Consider the following 8038-nt stretch of genomic DNA (forward strand, 5'->3'; position numbering starts at 1 on the left):
AAATATTACAAATAAAAAATTTTAAATAATAATTGTTTAAGATAGGAGCCTGAGTGATAGCACAGAGGGTAGGGCATTTACCTTGCAAGCTGCTGGCCCAAGTTCAATGCTAGGCATCCTGTATGGACTCCTGAGCTTGCTGGAAGTGATTTCCAAATGCAGAACCAGGAGTAATCCCAAGAACCATGTATGACCCAAAAACAAAAAATATATATTTTTAAGATAATAAAAGGAAACACTGATAAATTTAAGGTCACACAGAGTTTATATTGATGAGCAAATGTTGGAGTTGAAAGGACAGCATGAGGAGAGAATTGTGGAAAATGATACTAAATTTGGTTCTGGTATGCCTTGCTAGGTATTCCTCAAATGTCCTCAGACTCTGCAATTATAATCTAGATTTTTCACTGTGTATACCAATTTTACTGCAAATTACCATCATAAAAATATCAGGAAAAACCGCATTGATGAAAAAATTTAGAAAAAAAAATACCATAAATTTGACTGATAACTCAGGTCACCAACATTCATACAAAGAAATGTGAACCCATTTCATTTTGAAATAAAAAAATTTTACATTTGAAATGAGAAATGTAATAATAACTTCAGTAACAAGAAATATTGTCAAAACTCAGATGAAAATGGCATAAAACCACTGTTATATATTACAAGTAAATATTGGTTTAATTCCTAAGGAAGGAATTTACAAAATGCTATAAATATATTTGTGTCCTCTTCTTACCAAGATTTCTTTGAGAAGTTTATTCTGAAAATGCATACATGCTAATTTCAAAAACAATAAACTGTGATCTAAAATTTCTAGAAATTACAAGCACATATTTATTTGTCACCCCCATCTTCCTCCAGCCCCTTTCTGGGAGGGTTATTTGGAAGGTAACAAAGGGATTGCCTCAGGGGTAGAAAAGGTTTGAGAGAAGTCAGCAAGGAGCTTTGGAAGAAGTAGACAGGATGGAGAGATGGCAGATTTAAGATTTAGTTCAGGGCGGCTTATAAAGGCTGCTTAAATGGTTAGCATAGGCCACACATCATGGCTAAGGCCTTATTAATAATAAAACTTCATGTCTCCTGAAATCGCATTGCTGTGGATCAATTCCTCATTGCAATCCTGAACCTTGAGACCCACCAGAAGGAAAAGGTTGCAGGTGCCCTTGCTGGAGAAAAAGGGCCTCAGCCTCAATCAACCAGGACTCTATAATTAATATGTATTTCTACAATTGACAAAATTTGTTTCTTTATTTAGGAAATAAATGAACAGTATATAATAGGATATGAATTGGAAACAATTGGCATGTCTATACATCAGAGTACAAGTAAAATAATGTGTAGCTAAAATTAAAAACATGATTTACACAGGATGCTTTCTAAGTGTTATTAGATAATAATAAACAATTAATAAAATAAAGTAAAACTCAGGGTACAAAGACCAGAGCAGTGGCGCAAGGGGTAAGGCATCTGCCTTGTCCTAGCTATCCTAGCATAGACTGCAGTTTGACACGCTGACATCCCATATGGTCCCCCAAGCCAGGAGTGATTTCTGAGCACTCAAGAGTAATCCCTGAGCATCACTGGGTGTGACCCAAAAACAAAAACAAAAACAAAAACAAAAAACCCAAAATTCAGGGTACCATGTAGTGAAAGGGATTCAAGTAGCAGTTCCAGCACTTAAAACATGTTGCAGATGTCTGAGAAATCTCGCAGGCCCTGAAGATAAGATCCAATGATAAAAATTTTTTTCTCCCCTCTCCCTTCTCCGATTAAATATTTTTAATTTTATATCACCTTAGTAAATTTCTAACAATATTGTGCTACTTTGCACCAATAATATTAGATCTATGCCATTTCAGCTGGAGCACATTATAAAATTATAGACTTAATTGAATATCTGAATTAAAATCTATTTGACAACACTATTAAAATCTGTCAAGTTCACAATACAAAGCCAATGCAAAATATTCTTCAAAATAATAACAAGGGCAAGAAAGATAGTATAGTGGGTAGAATACTTGCTTTACATGTATGTGTTAGACCTACTTCAATTTTGGGCATCCCATAGGATCTCTTGAGCATTCCAGAAGTGATCTTTTGACACAGAACCAAAGTTAAGCCACAGTACTGCTGAGTGTTGCCCCAAAGCAAAATAAAAATAGTAGGAGCTGGAAAGATAGCATGGAGGTAGGGTGTTTGACTTGCATGCAGAAGGATGGTGGTTTAAATCCCGGCATCCCATATGGTCCCCCAAGCCTTCCAGGAGCAATTTTTGAGCATAGAGCCAGGAGTAACCCCTGAGTGCTGCCTGGCATGACCCAAAAACCAAATAAATAATTAAAAATAAAAATAGTAAGCTGGTCTTACTTTTTCTTTGTTTGTTTTTGGAACCACACCGAACAATGTTGATGAGTAACTCCTGTCTCTACACTCATTTATTACTCTTGGTGCACTTCAGGGGTCGTATGTAATTTCCAGGAACAAACCTGAGTTGGCCAGGTGCAGGATAAGTATCCCTGCCCAATGTCCTATTGTTCCATCCTCTGATCTTATTTTTCATTAATATATATACACACACAAGTAAAATTAATTTCACTAGCTGTAGTTTCAATCTTTATATGCATAAGAAATGTATGGTTTCTGTACTGCTTTAGACTCTAGATCGTTAAATCATGTGAAGTTATAAAAAATTTTGTACCATAATTCTTAGCTGATTTAAAGCTAATCTGATTAATATATTTGTTTTCTTGTAATATGGTCTTTTATATTCAGTATTTTTCTCTCTTTTCATCTGGAGGTGTTAGACTTTATTGCCTGAAGTGGTACAATTTGATCTTTGTATAAGATGGTTAGCGTAACCTCGCTTTTTTATTGTTTATATTTATAACCTTTCTAAGCAATGTACTATGTCCACATGGCTAGAGTTTATTGTTTTATGTTCTTTACTCAAAGCTGCTTTTCTTAATAATAGAAAACAGCTGTGGTAAGCACAACAATGAATGCAATGGGTCATCCATTCCTAAATTAGATACAAAGGGAGCCAAGCAAGACTAAACTCTTTAATTCTGTCTCACTTTTCTATGATTGATGCCCTCTAAAACGAGCAGTTAGACACTGTTGAGATTTAACAGATGTGAAAAGGAACCCATTCCAGTTTACATTTGTTAGGCAGCTGTGTTTTACACTAGAGGTGATTACAGTGGGGAATACATGTTTCCATTACAGTAACTGACAGAATTTACACACCACAAAACTGAGGTAAAATCATGGAAAATATTAGTGTATCCTCGAAATACAATCAATCATTTCCATGATATGCATGTATGTATTTATAAATAGAAATGCACGATGTTAGATATTGGTAGGGTTTTATATGAGTTAATGTAGATTACTCACTCTTCAAACTGTTCAATCCTTTGCATACGTGATCATATGTATATAGAGATATAAGGAATGATGTATATTTTGACAGAAAATAAAAATATATTTAGAACTTATGACATGTGGTTTATAAGTAGAGCTAAAATTTTACCTCTATTTTAACTGTTTTCACAGATTTAAGTCATATTTTGATTATGTATCACATATTTACAATTTAAATATTCATATTAATAATGTTATGACACCAAATAAAGTCATTCCTGAAAAACATATCTACTTTGGGAGGTGGAAATATTAGATATAAAGTAATCTGTATAAAATATTTACACACAACATGGTTTCAAATAATTTACTGTTAAATATGCTGCATATTTTCACATTTTGTTTATAATGACTGATTTTAGTAAACAAGGGAATGTTCTTAATTCTAAAAATACTATTTTTTTTGGTGTTTGGGTCACGCCCTGGAGTGCTTAGAGGTCACTCCTGGATCCACACTCAGAAATTTCTCCTGGAAGGCACGGAGGACCATATGGGATGCTGGGATTCGAACCACCGTCCATCTGCATGAAAGGCACTTTTTTACATATAATCAATGTACTATATCAGCTATAAATAATACCATATAGCTAAAAAGCAAAATACACATTGAACTAGTAATGAAGTATGATCCAGTAATCCAAGTTTTCTGTAGTTAATCAATAGATTTAAAAATTAGTATTTTTAGGGGCCGGAAAGATAGCATGTAGGTAATGTGTATTTTGCTTTTTAGCTATATGGTATTGTTTATAGCTGATGTAGTACATTGTTTTATATTTTCTAAAGTTAACAAAAATTCTGATCTTAACACTTAGTATTTCAGTTTCTTTTATATTTTATATTTTTTAAGTCAGTGCACAGAAATTATCACTAATAGAACAATTAACTTCACATTGATTATATGTAAAAAAGTGACTAATCATTGTACAAATAGGCATGAAGTCATATAATATATAATATTAAAGATTGTATATCATTTTCTTAATAAATTGTGCCTTTGAAAATATTTTATATGTGAATTACCCATTTTTACATAAAACTAAACAATACAATAAAGTAATTGATTAAAATGCTATAATTAGGAAAGGAAAAATACCACAGGGATTTAGGCACCAGGTTTCCATATGATTGACCCTAGGTGATCCATAAAACTAATGGAAATGGCATTACCAATAAAATTCTTGAATGACCTCTATATTACTCTTCTGGCACAGGCCAATTCTGATATCAGAGGTCCCAAACACCATTACATCCTCAGCATTTCTCAGTAAGCTGGCCAACCTTGTTAACTAAGAGCGAAGAACTGAGAGACCCATACCATTAAGTATATGCATATAATGCAAAATTTATCAGCAATATTAAAAAGAAGACCTGTCTTACTGTTTTACCATATATGAAACTCAGGGGATTTTCTTTTTTTTCCTTTTTTTTACCAGAAAAAAATTTTTTTCTTCTTTATTTGAATATCTTGATTACATAAATGATTGTGATTAGGTTTCAGTCATGTAAAGAACACCCCCCTTCACCAGTGCAACATTCCCGCCACCAATGTCCCAAATCTCACACCATCCCACCCCACCCCCACCTGTACTCCAGACAGGCTTTCCAGTTCCCTCATTCATTCACTTTATTATGGTATTTCTCTGTGTAGTTATTTAAATAGCTGTACTCACAACTCTTTGTGGTGAGCTTCATGGAGTGAGCTGGTGTTCCAGCCCTCCTCTCATTGTCTCTGAGGATTGTTACAAAAATGACTTTTATTTATCTTAAAACCCATAGATGAGTGAGACTATTCTGCGTCTCTCTCCTTCTGACTTATTTCACTCAGCATAATAGATTCCATGTACATCCATATATAGAAAAATTTCATGACTTCATCTCTCCTGACGGCTGCATAATATTCCATTGTGTATATGTACCACTGTTTCTTTAGTCATTCGTCTGTTGAAGGACATCTTAGTTATTTCCAGAGCCTGGCTATTGTGAATAGTGCTGCAATAAATATAGGTGTGAGGAAGGGGTTTTTGTATTGTATTCTTGTGTTCTTAGGGTATATCTCTAGGAGTGGAATAGCTGGGTCGAATGGGAGCTCAATTCCAGTTTTTGGAGGAATCTGCACATCACTTTCCAAAAAGGTTGTAATGGATGGCATTCCCACCATCAGTGAGTAACAGTTCCTTTCTCTCAACATCCCCGACAGTAGAACTTGTTCTCATTCTTTGTGATGTGCCCCTATATTTGTGGTGTGAGATGGTACCTCATAGTTGTTTTTTATTTAAACCTCCCTGATAATTAGTGATATGGAGCATTTTTTCATGTGTCTCTTGTCCATTTGTTTGAATTTCTTCTTTGACAAAGTGTCTCTTCATATCTTCTCCCCATTTTTGATGACATTAGATGTTTTTTCTTAGAAAGTTACATCAGTAACCTGTATATTTTGGATATTAATCTCTTATATGATGGGTATTGGGTGAATAGTTTCTCCACTCAGTGGGTAGCTCTTGAATTCTGAGCGCTACTTTTTATTTTGAAGTGCAGAAGCTTCTCAGAAGCATCTTATTTCCATCTGTTAACCTCTGCTTCCATTGTTTGGAGAGTGCAGTTTCCTTCATGAAAATGACTTTAGTCTGAATGGAGCATTTTACCTACGTGTTGTTTTATATACTTTATGGTTTCAGGTCTGATATCAAGGTCTTTAATCCATTTGAATTTTACCTTCATACATGGTATTAGCTGGGGTCTATGTTCACTTTTTTGTGCAAACACCACTTGTTGAAGAGGTTTTCCCTTCTCCATTTAGTATTTCTGCTCCTTTATCAAAAATTATGTGATTGTATGTCTGGGGAACATTCTATGAGTACTCAAGCCTATTCCATTGATATGAGGGTCAGTCTTTATTCCAGTACCATGCTTTTTTGATAACTATTGTTTTGTAATACATTTTCAAGTTGGGGAAAGTAGTGCCTCCCATATTCCTCTTCCCAAGGATTACTGTAGCTATTTGAGGGTGTATATTGTTCCAAATGAATTTTAGAAATGTTTGATCCACTCTTAGAAGAATGTCATTGGTATCTTTAGAGGGTTTGCACTAAATCTGTACACTGCTTTGGGGAGTACTGCCATTTTAATGATGTTAATCCTGCCAATCCATGGGCAGGGTATATGTTTCCATTTCCATGTGTCCTCTCTTATTTCATGGAGCAGGATTTTATACTTTTCTTTGTATAGGTTCTTCACATCTTTGGTCAAATTGACTCCAAGATATTTGAGTCTGTATGACACTAATGTGAATGGGGTTGTTTTCTTAATGTCCATCTCTATCTTATCATTATTGGTGTATAAAAGACCATTGATTTTGTGTGTTAATTTGTAGCCTGCCACAATGCTATATGAATCTATTGTTTCTAGAAGTTTTTTGATAGTCTTTAGGAGTTTTTAAGTATAGTATCATGTCATCTCTAAACAGTGAGAGCTTTACTTCTTTCTTTCCTATCTGGATTCCCTTGTTATCTTTTCATTGATTAATCACTTTAGTAAGTACTTCCAACCTATGCTGAATAGGAGTGGTGAGAGAACACAGCCTTGTCTTGTACCAGAATTTAGAGAAAAGGCTTTTCGTTTTTCTCCTTTGCGGACAATATTTGCCATTGGCTTGTGGTAGATGGCCTTAACTATACTGAGATAAATTTCTCTCATTTCCATCTTGCTGAGAGTTTTTATTAAGAATGGGTGTTGGAACTTATCAAATGATTTCTCTGTGTCTATTGATATGATCATGTGAGTGTTATTTTTCTCTTTGTTGATGTTGTGTATTATGTTGATAGATATATGGATATTAAACCATCCTTGCATTTCTGGGATAAAACTTACTTATGATAGTGAATGATATTCTTGATGAGGCTTTGGATCCTATTGCAATGATTTAGCTGAAGATCTTTCCATCTGTGTTCATCAGGAATATTGGTCTGTAATATTTTGGGGGCAGCATCTCTTTCTGTTTTTTGGTTCCAAGGTGATGTTGGCTTCAAAAAGCTATTTGGAAGTGTTCCCATTTTTTTCAATTTCTTGAAAGAGCCTGGCCAGGATTGGTATTACTTCCTCTTGAAAGGTTTGAAAGAATTTATAAGTGAATTTATTGGGCCTGAGCTTTTGTTTTTGGGCAGACATTTTCTTGCCGTTTTAACTTTCTCAATAGTGATGGGGCTGTTTAGATATGTTATATCCTCTTTATTCAACCGTGCAATGTTATGAGTCCAATAATTATCCTTTTCTTACATTTTCTCATGTTTAGTGGTATAGAGTTTCTTAAAGCAGTCTCTGTTTACCCTTTCAATTTCTGCAATATCTGTAATGATCTCCCCCTTTTCATTTCTATTATGGGTTATCAAGTTTTTCTCTCTCTTCCTTTGTGAGTTTTACCCATGGTCTATCAATCTTGTTTATTTTTTAAAGAAACAACTGCTTTTATTGATATTTTGATTGATTATTTGCATATCCACTTCATTTATTTCTGCTCTAAGTTTTATTATTTCCTTCTGTATCCCTATTTTGGTTCCTTTTGTGGATCACTTTCTAATTTTGTAAGCAGTGTCATTAAGTTATTGAGGTATGC

Source organism: Suncus etruscus, chromosome 11, assembly GCF_024139225.1.
Source record: "Suncus etruscus isolate mSunEtr1 chromosome 11, mSunEtr1.pri.cur, whole genome shotgun sequence".
Taxonomy (NCBI): Eukaryota; Metazoa; Chordata; class Mammalia; order Eulipotyphla; family Soricidae; genus Suncus; species Suncus etruscus.